The sequence below is a fragment of the Anser cygnoides genome, chromosome 2 (genome assembly GCF_040182565.1).
Source record: "Anser cygnoides isolate HZ-2024a breed goose chromosome 2, Taihu_goose_T2T_genome, whole genome shotgun sequence".
Lineage (NCBI taxonomy): Eukaryota > Metazoa > Chordata > Aves > Anseriformes > Anatidae > Anser > Anser cygnoides.
In genome coordinates, this window is record NC_089874.1 from 13,439,401 (window position 1) to 13,452,590 (window position 13,190).

Consider the following 13,190-nt stretch of genomic DNA (forward strand, 5'->3'; position numbering starts at 1 on the left):
ACTAATTATTAGAAGCATGAAGCCTGTCTTAGAAACCCTATAGCAAGAAACCCAACAGGCTGCAACATCTTGGGAAGTAGAATCTATGACACAATTCTGCAAGTGGAATCTATGACACACCAATATCTGGATTTTGACCTGATAATACTAATGTTTTTTTCCCCATCTCTTTTAATCCTATTTCTTTTTATTTATGGATTCTTTTTTTTATTTTTTTAATGTTCATGGTGACTGTAAAGCTGTTGTGTAGATAGATTCAATATAACAAACTGGAGTATGGACTAATGTTACAAGGCAAGTGATATGATTAATAAGCCACTTCCATTTATCATTGATATCATATGTAGTTAGATTCATATATATATATATATATATCACATAGACATACATAACACATACACGTATGGAATGTGCATAATATTGTCAGGTAGTATTTCAATAAACTCAATGATCTAAAACTGTTTATGTATGATTAGAAGGTGATAGGAAAATATGTAACTTTTTTTTTTCTTTCTTTCTTTTTTAAGTGGAAAAAGTAAGATACCGTAATGGCAAAACTGGTCATTATGAAAAAGAACTTTTTTTAATTATATATAATTCAGGCACATTTTAATAAGTGTTTTGGAAGACTTAAGAGAGAAGATTAAGGAACTTAGAAATATCCTTCAAAAGTTAAATAGTGTCTTTTACGTTTTATCTTCCATTTTCAAGTTCCTGTTACATAATGTAGTCACATATTTAAATAATCTTATACACAATACATTTCTGCTTCAGTTTTTGTATGAGTAAATAGAAAAGGGATTCATTTTTCTGACTTTTCCTTGTTATTTTACTGAAAAGAAATTGGCTCAAAATTTTATCAGTGTTCTCAGAAAAAAATTAATAGAACAGTTTCTAGCATATGTAGGACTAAATCTTGCTGTGCTGACTTCATTTTCTTGGAAGAAAGAGATCCTAGGAAGCCTTGTTACTTTTCATCTATATTTCCATGTTAAAAAACAGTCTGGTCCAGTTACCACCAAAGTGAATGTGAATTTTGAAGTTGAACTCAAGGGCAGTAGAATCTGTTATCCAAGTACAGCACTTTCTTAAGAATTAATACACTGCTAGCTTTTATTATGTTTTTGCAGCAATTCAAATGCCTTATTTTTATTACACAACTACCTCAGGAACCCTTTAAATAAACACCGAATATCTCAGTAACTATTATGATCAAATGCACTTTCCTTTTCCTGAGAAACATCTGAAGATGTGTTATGAAGTAGAAACTGCAGTATTCATGTCCTCATAAACTGACAGTGCTACACATGGATCTATTGCATGGATACTATTTTTTGTCCCCACCATGAACTACCCTTTTAAACAAATAACCCAGACTTTTTTTTTTTTTAATTAATGTTACTTATAAATGCCTACTGTTCATCAGCCCTAAGCAGTGTGGATCTGAGAAGTAAAATGATGTACTAAAATATGTTAATAGTCATCAAAAACTAAAGCAATATGTTTGCGGACAATAGAAAAATTATGTTCTGTCTGGTCCATATTGAAGCTTACCTTCTTAATACCTCATGGCCATTATTCATACAGAGAACTATATCATTTTTGCAAATGAAAGAAGAAGTAGAAAATATGTAGAAGATCTTTAAGGTTAGGTTTAGAGAGAATGTTTAACTCTTTGGCCAGAAATGTGGAAAGAAAAAAAAGAAAAAAAGAGAGAGAAAGGGTTAATAGCATGTCTACAGAAATTATAATAAAATTGTGCAAGCATAACTGGCATCTGGATACAGCTTTGGGGGTGGATGGAGAACCAGTAAAGAAAAACTTAAGAGTGTCGTTTTTAGTTTTGATCTCCTGAGCAGGAATTTCCAGATGGCCTAACTAAATTAGGATCTCAAACCCTAGAGAAAGTCCTCATAGTGCTGAAGAAATGCTTTTGAAAATATTATCTTTGGATATTAAAGAGTCTGAAGATATTTTAGAGTGACTATAATATAAAATGTTTACTACTAGAAAGGGACAAGATTTTCAAAATGAAGGCTGAAACTTTCATGTGTCTCATTCATTTATCCTTAAATGATGCACACTGCATTGTTTTTTTCAAATTATTATTGATTAGTGTCATCCTTCCCCTATACAAACATCACTAAAAGCTTTTTTAAATACTTAGAAATTGAGTTTCTTTCCTGCAACTACTTTATTCAACTCTATGAAAATGTTAAGAGTGAAAGAAGCTGTCTTGCATGACCTCTGGAAACACCACAGAGGAGTGAAGCAGATTCCTCAAATGCTTTAGATAGAAGCAAGTGGTAATAAATAGATTGGGCTGTAAATTTTGCATTTCAGCATCATTCTGTCAGAAATGGCTGAGTCAACAAAGCAAAACACTTCATAAAAATATGCTGGTTTAAAAAAAATCTTTTAACAAAATATAGGCAGGGTTCTGGCATAACGCTGTTCAGTTGTTGGCTAGCTCACCCCAGCCAGAGGGGCATCAGATTCTTGGGAGCTTCACAGCCTGATACTTAAAACAGGGCCAGCAATGAGATAAATTTTGTCACCTGTGGTGTCTCTAGGCATTGAATAATCTATGCAATAAGACTGTTTTACAGTAATGGACTTCAAAAACTTAGGAGAGATGCTAGATAAATCTGTTCATCTAGGTAAAAGTCAGGTTCCTTTCAGACTCCATGAACACAACTTCAGTCAGAACTTCTTAAATGTAACATTTACAGAATAACCCCCCTTCCCCCCCCCCCCCCCCCCCCCGCCCCAGCCCCAGGTATGAATTGAAAACCAGAACAAAACGTGAATTTGACTTAAATTTTTAAAATATTTATAAACTGCACATTTCAGTTGTGTCTTTTCTTAACTCTAGATTTTACTGTTTCTTTCAATTTTGTCTTTAACATTTTTTTGTGTTGATTAGATTTGCAGCTTAAAGGATGAATATGACAATAAAATAATTTCCAGAAAAACATTATATTAAAAACATGTATTTTCAGAAAAGCACAGGAGATAGCCAATTTACATATGTCCAATTAGCACCTGGCCTAGACACAGTATTTATTTTAATGTGCCTAATTTTTTTCAGTTGTTATGTGAAATATTGCATGTGAAAATGTGTGCTGCTCTATCTCATGCAAATTTTAGCTTGTACAGTATTTTCTCATTATTATTTTAGTGATCATCAATATTTCATGAGAAAATATAAATGCTAGCATTGGCTAATGAAAGTATATGTCATGCCCTTCTCCATATAACAGTAAGCATTTATAATGTCTATTATCAATAATTTCTTGTTTCAAATTTTACATCTAATACTGAGAACCTAATAAATGATGGCCCTATTTTCTAACACTTAGCCTACCTGTATCATTAAGAATATAAAGTAAAAGGATACTTCATATTAGCAAACCAGAAATCAGCTCTGGAGTCAATGCTGATCAGTTTATTGCACATATTTGTTTACTACCTAACATTTTTATGTATTTTATTAATTTAATTTAATTTAATTTAATTTAATTTAATTTAATTTTATTTTATTTTATTTTATTTTATTTTATTTTATTTTATTTTATTTTATTTTATTTTATTTTTAAGATACAGAATTCAGCAGTATGGACAGTTTATATTTGTTTTCTTTGGTACAAATTACTGAGCTGAAACTGTGAGATACTGTAATTAATAAAAAAATATAATTTGGAGAGCTTATAATACAATCATAACAAGATTAAGTAAAATAAATCAAAGCCAATTTGTGCTTGGTTGTTTTGGGAATAACATTTCTGTCAAGTTGTTGAACAGTGATCATTAAAACATGGGAATAATCCACCTCCTAATTAAACAACAATAAACAATTGTCAGTGGCACATAATTGTTAAAAGTCAACAAAGGAGGCATTAGTGTAAACAAAGATTAGACATAGTTCTTGAAAATGGGAATGGGAATGTTATTCAATGCCTGACAGAGCAGACTAGACTAGTAATAAATATTTGCAATACTGAGGTTGCAAATACCTCCATCAATATCATTTAGATAGTAGAGAAACTAAGTAGTCCATTGATAATGCAATAAATATGTTGCATATTTTGTCTCCTGTCTTTACCCCTGGAGATGTTGTTCCCCTCCTTGCCATATAGGTTTTCTGTATTTTCCCTACCTCCAAATCTTATGACTAGGTATATTTTCAAAAGGCTTTTTAGGTCAAATCATTCTGTTCCACCAACAATATTTCAGAAGCCACACACTTTAATTAGTGGAAAACTCAGATTAATTCACCAGATCTGGGGACTGTGGATGCCCTATCCCTGGAGGTGTTCAAGACCTGGCTGGACGAGGCCCTGGACAACCTGATCTAGTGGGTAGCATCCCTGCCCATGGCAGGGGGGTTGGAACTGGATGGTCTTTAAGGTCCCTTCCAACCCAAGCCATTCTATGATTCTATTCTATGATCTTGCATCTCTCTATTCAATTCCAAACTCTGCTACTAAACTATCAGTTCATCTAAGTATGAGGACACATATACACATGCACCTACACCCCCACCCCACCCACCACATGTACACACATATAAACATGTATGTAAATATGAATATGTTAGTCATTTAAACCTTGATCTGCAGAAGTGTTCAAGCACTTGACATGTAAATCTGAAATTTGAACAGTATTGATTCAGCGTAATTTAGGGATAACCCAAATTCCTCAGATGCATCTGAGTATAGGTGTATTGTAAGTCTACCTTTTGGTTTGCTAGAAGAAGATGAGAGACAAGCAGTTCTCACAGGACAGCTGAGATACCCAAAAATTCTAATTTATCAAATGGAAATTTGTTCCTGTGTCTGTATCGATCTAAGCCTGAATTTCACCTCAATAGCCCTTTCTGAGTGGCTTTATTCCCCATTTTTGAGTGTTTTTGCAAATGTTGAGGTGATTTAGTAGACTCAAACCTGTGTCAAATTTATATACAACATACTTTCTCAGTTCCCACCTACAGAGACTAGAGTTTCTTCTTCTGAATCTTCAATACGCACTGAAGAGTTTTTGCACTCTGAAAAGGAGGCCCATGTAAATAAATGTAAAATTGAATCTTGAATATCAAAATCCTTCTGCAGCTTCATGCTATTGATCACTGAACACAGTGATTTATGCACTAGAGATGCCATAAAAGGCAGTTCCTTATTTTGAGAAGTTTTTCTGGTAGTGCAACGTCACACTTGTTTTTAGTTTGATTCCTTTCAGATCTGTGGATTGTGAAACAGAGGAAGGACTTGTTAAGCACTTTGGATTAAAAGCAGCTCACGAAAGCACACATCATGTGTAAATCAATAGTATCCTAAATACTTATTAGTACCTTATTCATATACAACAGACCGCTTTTATTATTGTTGTAACTCCACTAATTTATCAAAAATATTTACAAATATACACATGAAAATACTCAGATAATATATGGCCTACAAGAAGTTAAAAAACATCCAAACATGAGTTTAGGATGTTCTAGTGAATTCTGATTTACAAATGAGTCATGGATTTTTTTTATTTTTATTTTTTTACTATTGAAGTTTTATTTGCAATCTTCCATATTTCCCCAGAAGGTAAACACAATATTTTACAATACAGTAGATGACTTGGCATCCGATACAATCTGTCCAAAGGAGAGGTAATGTAGTGCAATGTTTCTTTACAATGGAAGTTTCTTTATAGCTTCATTATTAAAGCTTTGTGTTTTCATTATTATCCCAATACTTTCAAGGAAACCATTACAGAATACATCAATTGAGGTTAACTAATCACATCTGTGAGTGGGATCATGTATCATTTGTATCATATGTATCATTCTGCACAAATCCAGGAAGGAATATAAATGTTCGTTTTCCACAAAGTAGCCATTATTACTGTTTTCAAAGTGTTTTCAGAGATACACATACATGAAGATACTTGATCAAGGAAAAAATCTGTAAGAAAACTAAAATTATAGTATTAATATTGCAGCTGTTCCAGCAGTGATTTCCTCATTAAAGATATAACATTGTATTTTAAATAGAAAAGCTTGAGTAACCACCAATTTGAAATCTGCCATCTAGATAGACTGTTGATACATATTAAATTAAGATTAAGGGCATTGATGACCTATTTGAAAGCACAGCTTTCTAAACTACTGCAGAAAAAATGTTTTTCAACAAATGGGGGAAGTCAATGGTCAAGGATTCAAAGGATTCAACTTACATATTTGCAGATGAGGATAGGGATGTTCTTCCTGCATATGACAAGAAACACATTCCTAGTATGTATCTGCATAATCCGTAATTTATAAGGTCTTCATTGGGATCTCCTTTGAGCAGTGGCTTTTTACTGCAATTCAGAGGAGCTATTTTAAAATTGTTTTTCAGCAGGTGTAGGGATGGCAGAAGCTGGCCTAATGCTATTTCCAAGTTCTGCACTTTCCTTAAAAAAAAAGTAACATTCTCCCTCCCCACCCCCACTTCACAGGGGATATCCTGGAGAGTTTCCAGGAATAGTTATGTACCTCTTTAGACACATTTTTTTTTAATTAAAATTATAACGATTTTTATCTTATTTACTTATTTATTTATTTAACATGTTGAGATGTGATCCTGTTATTCATAGATTAATTCTGATATATTATTAATTTCTGATAATTCTAATATGCGAGGGGATTTTATCAATGTTTACAAATATCTTAAGTGTGGGAGACAATGGGATTTGGCCAACCTCTTTTCAGTGGTTTGTGGGGACAGGATAAGGGGCAGTGGTCAAAAAATGGATGACAGGAAGTTCTGTACCAACATGCAAAAGAACTTCTTCACGGTGAGGGTGAAGGAGCACTGGAACAGGCTGCCCAGAGAGGTGGTGGAGTTAATTTTAGTATGTGGGGACATGGCTCTGAGTTACCTGAGGAGAAGCAATGAAGCTGAATCTGTCTTCAAAATTTGAAACTGTTGGAGTCAAAAAGCTACATATTTTTTCTCCATTGAATTTTATATTTCTCTTTTCTTACATAATATTTTTGTTAAAAAAATTGAGTAAAGTTTCTTTTTATAGACAAAATTGTAAATTTTCTTTTTTTTTTTTGTCCTTTTTTCTCCTTTTTTAAACACAGCTGCTCAAGTCAATAGTAATTTTCCTATTGATTGGCTATTGCAAGCATTACTGTAATTGGCAAAAGATGGAACATATAAAATCAAGTGACCTTTGGTTGCATAAACTGTAGAAGAAATATTTCAAATGCTAATGAAAACTATAGACATATCTAAAAATAGTTCTCTCTCTTGACATTCTGGTCAAGATATTATTGCCATATAATATTAATACAGTGTATATTAAAGAGATTTTAAAATAACTAACACATTGAAAAAATCAGTCATCTGTGGGGATTAATCATCTAATGGGATGCTCCTAGTGTGCATACACACAATACTTGTGTTATATGGCATTTGATATTTTCATCAATGAACTGGAAATAAACATAAAATTACCATTGACAAAATATGTCTACCACATAAAGGTCAGACGTGGTGACGACAAAACAGTTATCATATGCAACTTGAAATGCCTATTTAGCCTAAGCCATTAAAATTAAATGTGATTTAATACTTAATTACTTAGTCAAATACAGGATGTTGAGTCCAGTAGTAGGGATATCTTGTGAAATGTGGTAGTTTGCGATGTGGAGTGAGTCAGTCTCTCTGGATGAATAAAAAAACTGAAACTTAGCAGCTTACAGAATATTCACATTAAGGATTTTCTGAAGAGAAACATACACATGCATGACATAACATTCAGAATGAAAATTTTAAAATATTTTTGTATGGATATTCAAGAAATATTTAAATTAGCACAGTCCAATTATCAGCACCACAATTTAGCAACAATACTAGAGTCAGTACTATTATTTTCACAAGTCTATTGTAATTAAATGGTAGAGTATGACCAGGATCTATATCATCTTATAAGAAAGCACATTTCACTATAACAATGGCAGTAGTTCTCTGTGTATTAGAATTCATCATACTGATTCATCAGTAGTTTTCCCTATAACATTTGATTCTTTTCTTGGAGACCTTCAATCAAAACATTGAGCTTAGATGAACTCAATTAACCCATAACATCTAACAAAATAAAAGTACAAAGTCGTGAAGTTGCAGAGAGTGCTATTAAAATGGATTAAATGTGATTGGAAACATAGACATTAAATATAATAGATAGAAACTACATTGTCAGCTGCTTCCAAATGTGCTGGAAAGATCACAGAGATCTTTCTGTAGAGATAGATTTTGTTGCCAAAAAATTTTGCATGCAGTGAGAACAATCATGTGCAAATGAATGTTTCCATGCCAGGCAATGAGTTTATGGAAATAAGAAGAAAGTAGATTAGACAATATTACAATATGAGTAAACCTTTTCATTGAGTTCCACCTCCAAGTAGTACCACAATTCAGGTTTTTCACAAATAACTGGAAACTTCCACTAATTTTCTCTGTAAAATGCTACTGTGACTTCACATGTGATTTTTTCTTCACTTGTAATGCACTGAGTCAGGCACCGTGTTTCTTTAATCCTTTCAGTACATATGAACCTAAATTTTGAAATAAGATGTTGTATTATTGGAATAGCCATAAAGAATGTGTTGCCCTATTGCATTTATAAGTGTATGTAAGAAGATTACATAACAAAATAAGACCTATATATTACCATAAGAAGGGTGTGTAAGAAGCTGGTAAACCACAGGAGTTTCCTGCCAGATGAGTACTCCTAGCCAGATTCTACAGAGATCTGTTCAGAAGCCTGTTCAGTATAATAATGACTCTGATGTAGCAGTCAGTACACTTGTAAACTGGAAGACTTATTCCATCCTGAGTCATTGTGAGCAATCCACAGGACTTCCCAAAATTCAGAAAATCTGAAAATAAACAAACAAACAAACAAATAAATAAAATAATAATGTGGAAATTAAATAAAAACAAATGTTATTTCTATTCGTGACTTTGAATTCAGTGAATATATTAGAATGTGTCAGAGGGACCTTGACAGGCTGGAAGGTTGGGCCGAGAGGAACCTCATGAAGTTCAATAAGCGAAAGTGCAGGGTCCTGCACCTAGGAAGGAATAACCCTAAGCACCACTACAGGCTGGGGGCTGATCTGCTGGGGAGCAGCTCTGCAGAGAGGGACCCGGGAGTCCTGGTGGGCAGCAGGATGACCACGAGGCAGCAATGTGCCCTTGTGGCCAAGAAGGCCAACAGTATCCTGGGCTGCATTCAGAAGAGTGTTGCCAGCAGGTCAAGAGAGGTGATCCTCCCCATCTACTCTGCCCGGCTCAGGCCTCACCTGGAGCACTGTGTCCAGTTCTGGGCTCCCCAGTACAAGAGGGACATAGAACTACTGGAGCAAGTCCAGAGGAGGGCTACAAAGATGATGAGAGGACTGAAGCAGCTGTCGTACGAGGACAGGCTGAAAGAACCGGGCCTGTTTAGCCTGAAAAAGAGAAGACTGAGGGGAGACCTCATCAATGTATATAAATATCTGAGGGGAGAGCGTCGAGAGGATGGAGCTTGTCTCTTCTCAGTTGTGCCCAGTGACAAGACGAGAGGCAATGGGCACAAACTGGAGGTTCCAGCTGAATATGAGGGGGCACTTCTTTACTGTGGGGGTGACAGAGCACTGGAACGGGTTGCTCAGAGAGGTTGTGGAGTCTCCGCCTTCGGAGATATTCAAAACCCACCTGGATGCCATCCTGCACAATGTGTTCTAGGTGATCCTGCTTGGCAGGGGGGTTGAACTAGATGATCTTCAGAGGTCCTTTCCGACCTTGGCCATTCTGTGATTCTGTGATTCTGTAATTAGCAGATTTTCTTTCCCCTGAAAGCTCACCATGATTGCTCTGTGAGCATTTGCTATGCTTTTGGAACAAATGATGCAAATTCAGACATTTGATACAGTAATTGAATCTTTCATCCATTTTGCAAGTAAAGATTTAAGATTAAGTTAGAAAGGTACAATAGAAGTACTGTAGAATTTTGAGAACTTTAAGAATAGCACCTGCATGGCTGAGCTAAAATCCGTTATGTTTAAAAATAAATCAATTTCTTAAATAGAGACTGGAGAAGATAAGGGAGGCATCAACACTACAGAAAAGGATGCAAGTGGTACAGTGCATTTCAAACCAATATGAATCAATATAGTAATGTTATTGCAAAGTGCAAATTTCATTTGGGATATGTTAATAGAAGTCTCCTATATCAGACAAGGACATAATTATTCCACCCTTCTCAGAAATTAAGAAGTTTCAGAAGGGATGTTTTGAACACCACACCTCAGAAAAGATATCGACAAGACAGAGACAATCTACAGAAGAATATTGACTAAGATGAGAGGTTTATTTCCTTTAAGGAAAGCCAGAAATATATATTTATTTATATTTAATCTAAAAAAAAAAAAAAAGAAAAAAAGAAAAAAAGAACTTCAGGTGGCAAAAGAGAGAGGGAACTTCAGGTGGCCATGCAGAGAGAATGATCATAGTATCGATAAAGCGTGTACAAGTGTACAAAAGTTGTGTTTAAAACATGTAAAGATCTATCAGTTCAATTCTCACTGGGGGTGGCAAGAAGCAATTGCCCTATTGTTGCAGAGATGATTTAGGTAAGATACTGTGACACCAGCGTACGATTCTGTGTGGAATCATGAACTTTGCAAGTTTTCAAAAACAGGTTGGACAAATATCTTCATGTAGCACTATAAAAATAACACATTTTGTACCAGCTCAGACTGATGTATTACATCAATGCCTTCCAAACTTTTAAAAGGCCTCCCAGCCTCCACCTCTTTCCTGCCTCCCAGCTTTTTGGAACCAAAACAAAACACAATAGCATGTCATCTGTAGCATTGCTACAGAGGTTTTCTTTAACTCAGGAATAAAGGCAAACTAAACTCTGCATATTTATCACCTGTATTTACCCCTGCTTTTGTTTACTTGCTCCTAGGCATAGGAATCTATAAGTATATTTGATGAGCTAGTTTTTTTTTTGTTTTGTTTTGTTTTTGTTTCATTTGCAGGGTATTTTCTGATGTCTGCAAACCCCAGGCTTACAAACAATAGATAAGGTGCCCCCTCAGGCTTCCTAAATTTCTTTCAATGGTTTATGGTCAATATATAGCAGCAAAAATGACAATAGTGATGCAGAAGCCTTTTGGTCCTGCCAGTAGTCATTTAATATTTTCAATTCTTGTTCATGCATGGTAGAACAAAATGAAACTGAGAAAAGAGAACAGTAGAAAACGAACCTTGCACACCGTTAAATATTACATGTGAAAGCTAATGCAAAGACAGAATTTCTTATCTCTGCCCCTTCCCTTTAATCCTCTTCTTCCCCCTTATCTCACTAGGTTACTGTCTCTATTGCTTACAAAGCCCTATGGCTGCTTTGAGGCAGGCACTTTTTATTCTCCTCTTTATTGTAGCATAACTGCTGTAATCAAGATTTTAGAGTCACAAAAGCTGAACAGGGGAGTTCTAAACCTTAAGCACCAGATGTGAAAGGCCAGTAGTGCAACAATCCATATAACCTTTCAAAACAGGCAGAGAAAGTTAATGAGTTACTCCACAAACACTCTTCAAAATGTTTTGCTCCAGTCTCTTAACTATCAAAACCTCATGTTACTCATTTTCCCATGTCTGAACATTTTTAGTGGAGTACATTTGCTTTTGAAAGATTTCAGCCTGTAGCACTCCGTGTTCTCTTATAAAAAATATTTTTTTTCCCTGTGGCTTTTTTTTTTTTTTAATTTGGCACTTTGTAGTTTATTACATTCCTTGCTTGCATGTACATGCACCTTGGCATTACACTGCTTTAACATGAAGACTGGGAAATCAAGATACAACAGGTTTCCAAGGACTGGCAAGCATGCATTTGCATGGAGCATCTCAAGAGATACCTGGCATTTACTATATAAGGAGAAATTTGCTAAAAACAACATTAAGGAAAGAATCTGAAGAAATAATTTTATTTGCTTCCAAAACAGATGTTCATATATATATATATATACATATATATATATATATATATAGTAGGAACAGCAGACAAACACGTTAATTTGCTTGGTGCTGCTCTTTTGAACCTGGCATGTATTAAAAGTAAAAATGTCACCTAAAAAGAGATCCATCTGCCCTAGCTTAGGCATCTAACATGGGAACTAAGTTACAAAGTGACTAAGACAGTTATTATACACTCTTTTAATAGTCAGTGCAGAGAAATACCATCTCCAGACAACGATTCATCTCTTTCTGAGACAGGTGTCTAGGACAGATCAGATAAACTGCCCTCTAGAGATGCCTGTGTCTCTTTACTGACTTTAGGGGAATAAGAATATCTTAGACTTGGATATCCAACTTCTAGACCTCTGAAATTGTGTGTGATGAATTCCATTGTGATATGGTCAAAGCACTGACACAAAATCATTCACCTAAGGGGAAAAAAACAAAACAAACAAACAAAAAAACCACAAACATTCCAGTTAAATCCTCTACATTTTATACCCCAAAATTGGAGTGAATGAAAATTCAAGAATATTTAAATGACTTTTATCTGTTATCTGAATTAATTTTGCTTGATGATATAATCAGCTTTTCTCATACTAATTTGTAAGATGTCTTTTATAAGAAGATAAAAATTTACAACATAGGTGATATTTCCATATGAAAATATAAAAGTCCAGAAATGAAGTATTACAGCAGTGTTTAATGTTTATAATAATTGTTATTAGATGTAATTAAGGTACCTAATTAAAACATGATTTATTGTATTTTATTTTATTAATTTCAAAGTCATCCAAGAGACATAGGAAGGAAGTCATGAATTTTGATTGGTTCTAGGTGCATAAGTGCTTCAGCTTGTCTTGAAAATCTCTGCTTTAACTAGTGTAGTATACATAGTCATATGATCATACATCTTCAAACCTAGCTCATGAACAGTCTTATTGTGTCATAGTGTTGACTTCAAGGCTGCCATTCACATAAGAAGTCATAGGATCAAGATCAAATGATTTTGCTCTTAGGAAGCGTTCTCTGCTGAGATAATATTTTTCCAGAAATTTGTATATTTGGCTTTTCTTGTAAGGAGTAAATGAGACTGTTGACAAAGGCTTTACAATTCTTTTGCCTTTGAAAACGCAAAGA